Genomic DNA, 9,427 nt, shown 5'->3' on the forward strand with positions numbered 1-9,427 from the left:
TCTGTTTCCAGGATCTGTCCATTGGTGAGAGTGGGATGTTGAAGTCTCCCACTATTATTGTGTGAGGAGCAATGTGTGCTTTAAGCTTTACTAAAATTTCTTTAATGAATGTAGCTGCCCTTGCATTTGGAGCATAGATATTCAGGATTGAGAGTTCATCTTGGAAGATTTTACCTTTGATGAATATGAAGTGCCCCTCCTTGTCTTTTTTTTTTTTTTTGATAACTTTGGGTTGGAAGTCGAGTTTATTCGATATTAGGATGGCTACTCCAGCTTGTTTCTTCAAACCATTTGCTTGAAAAATTGTTTTTCAGCCTTTTGCTCTGAGGTAGTGTCTGTCTTTTTCCCTGAGATGAGTTTCCTGTAAGCAGAAAAACGTTGGGTCGTCCTGTTTGTGGAGCCAATCTGTTAGTCTATGCCTCTTTATTGGGGAATTGATTCCATTGATATTAAGAGTTATTAAGGAAAAGTAACTGTTGCTTCCTGTCATTTTTGTTGTTAGTGTTGGCATCCTGTTCTTGTGGCTGTCTTCTTTTAGGTTTCTTGAAGGATTACCTTCTTGCTTTTTCTCTGGAGTGGTTTCTGTCCTTGTACTGATGTTTTTCAGTTATTATCCTTTGAAGGGCTGGATTCATTGAAAGATATTGTGTGAATTTGGTTTTGTCATGGAATACTTTGGTTTCTCCATCTATGGTAATTGAGAGCTGAGCTGGGTATAGTAGCCTGGGCTGGCATTTGTGTTCTCTTAGGGTCTGTATAACATCTGTCCAGGACCTTCTGGCTTTCATAGTCTCTGGTGAGAAGTCTGGAGTAGCTCTAATAGGCCTGCCTTTGTATGTTACATGACCTTTTTTCCTTACCGCTTTTAATATTCTGTCTTTACTTAGTGCATTTGTTGTTCCGATTATTATGTGTCAGAAGTAATTTCTTTTCTGGTCCAGTCTATTTGGGGTTCTGTAGGCTTCTTTTATGATTATGGGCATCTCGTTCTTTTGGTTCAGGAAGTTTTCTTCTATAATTTTGTTGAAGATATTTGCTGGCCCTTTAAGTTGAAAATCTTCATTCTCATTTACTCCTATTATCTGAAGGTTTCATCTTCTCATTGTGTTCTGGATTTCCTGGATATTTTGAGTTAGGATCTTTTCGTATTTTGCATTGTCTTTGATTATTGTGTCCATGTTCCCTATGGAATCTTCTGCACCTGAGATTCTCTCTTCCATCTCTTGTATTCTGTTGCAGATGCTTGTATCTATTGTTCCTGATTTCTTTCCTAGGGTTTCTATCTCCAGAGTTGTCTCCCTTTGGGTTTTCTTTATTGTTTCTACTTCCATTTTTAGAACCTAGATGGTTTTGTTCGATTCCATCTCCTTTTGGTAGCATTTGGTAGTGTTTTCCTGTAACTCTTTAAGGGTGTTTTGTGTTTCCACTTTAAAGTCTTCTATCTGTTTACCTGTGATTTCCAGTATTTCCTTCTTATAGTCCTCCATCATCATCATCATGAGAAGTGACTTCAGATCCATGTCCTGCTTTTCTTGTATGATGGTGTATCCAGGACTTGCTATGGCGGGAGAGTTTGTTTCTGATGATGCCAAGCAAGCTTGGTTTCTATTGCTTCTGTTTTTATGCTTGCCTCCTGCCATCTGATTATCTCTAGTGCTTGCTGCCCTCAATATATCTGATTGGAGCCTGTCCTTCCTATAATCCCAGTTGATTCAGGACTTCTCAGAGTCCAGATTTCTCTGTGATTCTTTGATTGTGGGCTCCTGTGAACCTGATTGTGGGCTCAGACACTCCTGTGAATCACTCCTGTGATTCTGGGTGTGTCTGAGTTCTTGGCAGTCAAGCTCCCCTGAGACACTCAAATACTAGTGTGACCCAGCTNCTGTTATCCTAGGATCCTGTTGTCCTAAGATCCTGGGCATGTTANAGTGNNTGGANGTNGTGTCTCCTCTGAGGACCGTGGAGTTGTCTGGTCTGTTTGAAACCAAGGTAAACCCGAACTGATTAAAAGGAACCTGAGCCTCTGGTCAGGAAAGGCTCTGGTGTCCTTGTTCCTGCTGCCACATGCCTGTCACTATTGGATTGGAGCAGCTGTTGTGTTCCACTCACCAATGATCCTAAGATCACTTGGGCAGTCAGCTAGGGACCGTGGGGGTGACTGCTGAGTCTGCACCCTAGGTGAACTGGTGCTGGCACAGACCAGAAGGGATTTGTGCCCCTGGTCAGTCCTGTTCTCTGCTGCCCTAGTGCTGTCTCAGGTCCCATACACAATTGGATTGGAGCAGATGTTGTGTTCCATTCACCAGTGATCCTAAGATCGAGTGTGCAGTTCTCTAGGGACCGTGGGGGTGACCGCCCACTCTGCTCCCTAGGTGATCAGGTGCTGGCACAGACTGGAAGAGATTTGTGGGCATTTAAGTCTTAACACTTGAGATATCACCCAACCACATCTGTGCATACCTACTGGCTCTGGACAGATAATATCAAGTTATGGATAAAATGAACTGTTGCAGAAAGTCAAATTTGCCTAGCAGGCTGACTGATATTATGACATGACAGCCTGCATACAATCTGTAACTGCACAAGTAGCTAAGTTATCTAAAGTCAAGAGTCTTCTCTTTATTGTTTTACTGTTGGTATTCTGAGCTTTTGTGCTAAAATTTTCTTATCCATGTGTACATACCATGTATGTTCTTTTGTGTCTTGGTTACCTCAATCAGGATGACACCCACAAACAATATGCAGCTTAAGAAGGAAACCCAGAATGTAGATGCTTCGAACCTACATAGAACAGGGAATAAAATAATCACAGGCACTAGAGGGAGGGAGTCAACTGGGAGGGAGAAAGGAGGGGGAGTGGATAAAGGGGGCAGGAACAGGTATTGGAAGGGACAGGAGAAAAGTACAGAGGATCAGGAAATTGAATAGAAACATCTAGCAGAGGGGGATGGGAAATGGGTAGAACGAGAAAGTCCCAGACACCAGGACCCAATGGTGATAACTTTAGCTTAAATACCCAACAAAGGGGAAATACAACCCGTAGAGATCACCTATAGCAGATAGGCATAGCCCCCAGATGAGGGATGGGGCCACCCATGCAGCTCAAAATTTTAAACCCAGAAATATTCCTGTCCAAAGGAAAGACAGGGACAAAAATGGAACAGAGACAGAAGGAAAGGCCATCCAGAGACTGCCCAAATAGGGATCCATTTGATCTGCAGACACCAAACCCCAACACTATTGCTGATGCCAAGATGTGCTTGCTGACAGGATCCTGATATGGCTGTTCCCTGAGAGGTCCTACTAACACCTGACCAATACAGATGCAGAAACTTACAGCCAGCCATCGGACTGAACCCAGTATCCCAATGGAAGAGCTGGGTGGACGACTAAAGGAGCTGAAGGTGATTGCAATCCCATAAGAAAAACAATATTAACTAACCCGAACACCCAGAACTCCCAGTGACTAAACCACCACCCAAAGAATATACATGGAGGGGGATATTGCTCCAAATATATATGTGTTAGAGGATGGCCTTATCTGGCATAAATTGGAAGGAAGGGGGAGGCTTGATGCTCCAGCATAGGGGGATGCTAGAGGGGTGAGGCAGGAGTGGGTGAATGGGTGGAGGCAAACGGTAAGAGCATGGTTGGTTATTGGATGGAGGGTTAGAGGTGGGGTAACTGGGAAGGGGATATTATTTGAAATGTAAATGAATAAAATGATTAATAAGTACAAATGCTGTAGGTGCCTTACATCATCTTGGAGGATAGTCTAAAGTGTTGAGAAAGAGAAAGTGCAAAGACAACTTGAGGATACAGAGAGAAAATTGAGACTAAGCTAAGAGATATGTACAATGATGTACGTTCTACACTGTAATAGATCTTCCCCTGTTTCACAAGCAGAGAGAAAAGTCTTCTATTTACAGGTGAGGGCATCTATTAATATTATTTGGCTGAGGATGCTGCTACTGATGAGAAAGGAATTGTGGGCCTGCCATAGCTTGTATAATAAAAACCGTGATCAACAAAAAGGCAACTCAGCCAGCACATCCTTTCAGGATAGGTCTTGCCCTTAACTTCTGTGTGTTCTATTGTCAGATTCTGAATTCCACAGAGAAAGCCTGATCTCTACAAAAACAGCTTTTGATGAAACCATTGCTGAACTTGGTATGTTCATAAAGAATCATACAATGACAGCTCACTAATAATGAAGTTAGAGACTGTTTGACCTTGCACACATGGAATATCCAAGGAAATGAAACAGAATCCAGAGAAAGGGGAAAATTAACTAGCTGTCGAACAATTGTATGGCTCACCCTAAAATTCACACAGTAGTCCATTTGCCATCCTTGCTGTTCCACAGTAGTTGTATAATTTTTTTATGATTTATGATGGGTCTTTACTTCTCCTTGAGTTTTGATAGTTCCCTTCTGACTTCTGTGCTTTACTATTAAGGGAGTAGAGCCAGTTAACTATAGAGAATTGAAGTAGTCAATATAGGGATGTGGAATATTTGTAAGAGTTATATATGTTTGACTTTTGGCATATGGTGACTTCAAGAGGGCCAATTTTAAAGCTGCTGCCATGTCGAAAAAGGAAAAAAAAAAAATGCCTACATATGGGTTTCTGCTGGTGGGTAATTAAAAGGATATTGCATCCAGTCACAATTGTAGTTATTGTGGATATTTTAAAGTGTAGATACTTGTAAGTTTGTGGTAAAATAGACACCCCATGGATACATATTGGGATCGTGTTTCAGCGTGCATACCCTTGACTACAGTTTCAGAGGACTGCAGTAGACAAAATTGTGATCCACTGTACTTTGATAACAGAAATAGTTCACATTCCACTATTAGCAATATTACGTGCTGCTTGGTTTCATTGGTTTTGCTACTTTTTTATATGAATTTAAATATTTTAGAAACCTAAGAACAAATGTAAGAGTAATACGAATGTAATATAAATGAATTGCTTAGTGCTCACTGATCCATGTGAATCAGGCAGAATAGTAAGCCAAATCCTATGCATTTAACTTGTTTAGATTTTTTTTATTTGTTTGTTTATTTGTTTGGTTTTCTTCTCTGACACTTACCTAACATTCCTGTCCTTTAAAACTAGTTAACAGCAAAATAACTTGAAATGATGGCTAGCTTTGCTTGGTGCATTATGAAATATTCATGAACAATAAAGTATAATTTTATGAAAATGTATATTAAGTAAAGGATGCATAAGTGGAATAAAATGTCTACAAATGTACATTTTACCTACTTCCTCTAGAGTTTTCATATAAATTAGTTTTTGGTTAAGGAAATTGTACATTCTTGAAAATATTGCTTATTTCCTTTTGGCAGCTAATGGGTTTTTACCAATTTTTATTATAACACACAAACTTTATCATAACAAAAATGCTAATTATCATTCTCAACAATGTCCCATAATGCACCCTGATTAACCCCCATTTCCTTAAAATTGAAGTGATTTTTTTTCCCCCTGATATGGGCTAAGATTGATTGAGAGGAAGTAATTTTGGTCTGAGGCATTTGGTCCATCATGCCACTGGGGAGCATTAAATATTAAATTCTGTACTCCAAATTGTTCTTGTGCTTTAAGAATATTTTGATGCTCTTAGAGACTGCCTCTGATTTTCACTCTTTATTTCTGTTTGCCAGATGAATAGCATTACCTTTCTGTTCTGTTCTGTTTTGTTTTGTTTTCCATTTCCTGTCTTCTTTCCATGCATTCTTTCCTGGTAGCTATCTATGTATTTGGGAACAGGTCACATGATCTTTGTCGCTCCACGGGGTATGTTACATACACTGTCTCCTATGCTTGCACCCCGCAAATGCCCCGCATCTTCTCCCACAGTCCAGCTCTACTCAGTTGAACTGTGTTTATCTTGGACATCATACTTTGAATGACATGTCACCATCTCCATTTAAAATCCTTTCTCTTCCTCTTCTTAAATGTGTGTGTGTGGGGGGGGAGGGGTAAGTCACACCTAAAGCTCACATCTTATATAGAGAGTGGGTGATTTAGAGAACTGCCATTTAAAAACGAAGTGTGTTATTATTCTTTTTAGAAAGTAAGCTCCTCGAGAGCAGGGACAATGTTTACTCTAAAGTCTATTGGGCTAAGTTCACTGTAAATGATTAATAAATGTTGATGATGTGCCTGGATAGTGAGAGTGAAAAACAAGACCCAAGCACTGTTCTATGGCTCATTTCATTATGAGCAGATTGCATGGAGAGGTGCCTGGACTTTTGGACAAATTATCACAAATATTGCATTTAAATGAAAGTACGATGTTAATGGTGGTTGTGGGTATTTCCAGAAGAAATGGGATGACAAACTTTGGGGGTGTTGGGAGGTGGGGGCAATGGGTGGATTGTAAATAAATAAATAAATAAACACATGAATAAATAATAAAAAGATCTGCTCCCTTAAAGGACTTGTCTTTTCATCAATGCCCCTTCCAGCCCTGGCTTGGGTCGCTTAAGTACATCCAATTATTAAAATTACAAAATCTTACACAAGGGCTGCAACTGATGAATAAAATCTTGAACATTTTACTCTATTTATATGTTTCTAGTCAATACCCTCTTATTATTGATGGTAGTTATTTTCAAATTTCACTGCTTCTTAATTGGCAGCTTTTCATTGTTTTTGCCCTTCTGTCTTCCAAATACACTTGTACTAGCTACTTTTGTGTCAACTTGACACAGCTGGAGTTATCACAGGTAACGGAGCTTCAGTTGGGGAAATGCCTCCATGAGATCCAGCTGTAAGGCATTTTCTCAATTAGTGATCAAGTGGGGGGAGGTCTCCTTGTGGGTGGAGCCATCTCTGGGTTGGTATTCTTGGGTTTATAAGAGAGCAGGCTGAGCAAGCCAGAGGAGACAAGCCAGTAAAGAACATCCCTCCATGGCCTCTGCATCAGCTCCTGCTTCCTGCCCTGCTTGAGTTCCAGTCCTGACTTCCTTGATGATGAACAGCAATGTGGAAAGCCGAATAAACACTTTCTTCCCCAGCTTGCTTCTTGGTCATGATGTTTATGCAGGAATAGAAACCCTGACTAAGACAACACTTCAGTTTTTCTTTGTGTTGTCTTTTAAATCTCCTCTCAGACAATATATCCAAACTACAGGTTCCCCTTCTTCCACTCCTCCCAGTATCTTCCTTTATCTTCACTTTCTTCCAGATCCATTCCTCTTCAGTTTCCCTTCAGAAAAGAGCAGGCTTCTCAGGGGTGTTAACTGAATATGTCATAATACGTTACAATGAATCTAGGCACAAACCCTTATATTATTTTGTACCTTCTAAAACTGTAGGCTGCTAAAAGAATCTGTTTAATGATTTAATCACAGTGTGTAATTTTTAGTATAAAATATTTATTTAGCATTCATTTTATATGTTAAAAGGAACTCTAGGCACAAACATAAGTTGTATTTCTTCCCTACCCTCCATCAAACAGAAATTAAAACTAGCAACATGAGTTTCTTGACTTGAAGATTGATATAATTTCTATTAAATTTTATCTTATAAATCAACTTAAGCCTGGATTCATCCAATAAATAATTTCCACTTCAAATGTCATGGCTTTGACAGGTAAGTTATTCCAGACAAACATCCATTATTCAAATATTAATTCAAATGTATTGTGGTTATGTAAAAGAAATGGAAAAGAGTCACAAAGATATACCAATCTTCCAAAAATCTTATATTAGGGGCACAGTGGTATCTCAGTTACATATATCAAATGCTTTTCAATTGAAATTTGTGTTCTGCTGCTTGAATAATTTAAATTTATTTTAAAATGACTTGTGATGGGCATATCAAATATTAATCTTCTACTTCACTTAGTTTTCAAACTTTTTATTTTATTTTGATCAGAACCTTTTCTAAAGAAGCTCAGCTATTGTACTGATTTTTAAATTTCTTTCTATAAGTAGCAGGTACTCAAAAAAAAAAAATCAGTACCCACTGTAGTGATTTAATGAGTGTATAGTAATGAAAAGTTTGTTGTCAAAGCTTTGTAGATACCTCATGCTATTGTCCTTAATTTCATATAGTCACAGGAGAGCTCTGAAGTGTTTATATCACAAGCATTAGGGAGATGCTAAACCTAGATACCAAGCATGAAACCACTACTGTGTATTTTATTATCTGCTGGGACTCTTAAACAGTGAGCTCATACATGGAATTAATTAATCTGGCTGACTTTACTCATTTCTAAAGGAAGCTGTTTATAAGAGAATATGACTTTTGTAGATACCAAAATATTTTGAGGTATAGATTGTCAAATATAAAAGTAAGCATCTGCATTTTGTAACTCTAGTTAACACACAAAAAATGTAGTAACTATGAGTAAAAATTGTTTTCTTAGGTTATACTATATTTACAACTATAAAGATTTTTGATCAGTGTTAAATTCTATAATTTAAGTGAGACCACAAAATAGGTTTGGTGTTTCCTAGTGACCTTTGAGGGACTTCATACAGATCACCTACCAGATACCCAGTAAATTTTATCTAAATTATATGATATTTCAGCACCTGATTCATTATTGAATCTTCAATTTCCTCTCTCTGTAGCTGGAACATCAGTAGAGTTTGCAAAATACAAGAGTTATTTATTTTAACATTGTACTTTTTCTTAAAAAAAAAAGTTTGGGTTGTGTGAACTTTTGTTTTTCTGTCTACCTACAAGTCTTCTCATTTGTTTATTAAAGAAGAGTCTCAATATGGAATCTTGATTTTCTTGCCTCAGTTCCCTCAATATAGGGTTTACATGTGTGTGCAATCAATATTTTTTTCCTTTCAATTCATTTATATTCAAATTCTCTCTTAATTTTAGAAAGCTTACATTTTCACATTATTGCCATATCTGGCCAGTGTCATAATTTATTTAAAGGTGTTTTGAGGGTTTTTTTGCGCCCCCCCCATATTATTACATTTGGCTTTTGTGTATCTTTGTGTATAGCTGATGGAATTTCTGATCACTCTTCACTGTGATGAATCTCAAACACTCCTTTTCAATTTCTCTGGATTTTAAACAAGAAAAGTAAAAGCACATAGGATAGCATAGGACAAAACATCGAGTTAATACATACAGGTGTGTGTGTGTGTGTGCATGTGTGTGTATGTTTGTGTGTGTGTTCTAATAACTACAGAAGTAAGATGATCTTGAGGTAGACAGACTGTAATATAATTGACTTTTGAAGTCCAAAATGAGCTCTCAATACTTTATATGGAGGAAAGATATTTTGGTTCACTTAAAATCAAAAGGTATTATCATATAATTTTTCTACATGCTGATCAAGTCTTTAGGATTATTTTTTAATTTTTGACAATGAGGAATAATTACTGACATTAATGAAAACACAAATTAAAGAGGAGACTAGTCCTCTTAAGATCCTTTCATCTTT

At 38.0% G+C, this 9,427-nt stretch overlaps 1 pseudogene; it reads left to right on the top strand.

Annotated features, from left to right (window-relative positions):
* Nucleotides 1-2,498: 2,498 nt before the first annotated feature.
* Nucleotides 2,499-4,338, top strand: LOC110316841 (annotated as a pseudogene).
* Nucleotides 4,339-9,427: the final 5,089 nt, after the last annotated feature.

Source organism: Mus pahari, chromosome 2, assembly GCF_900095145.1.
Source record: "Mus pahari chromosome 2, PAHARI_EIJ_v1.1, whole genome shotgun sequence".
Classification (NCBI taxonomy): domain Eukaryota; kingdom Metazoa; phylum Chordata; class Mammalia; order Rodentia; family Muridae; genus Mus; species Mus pahari.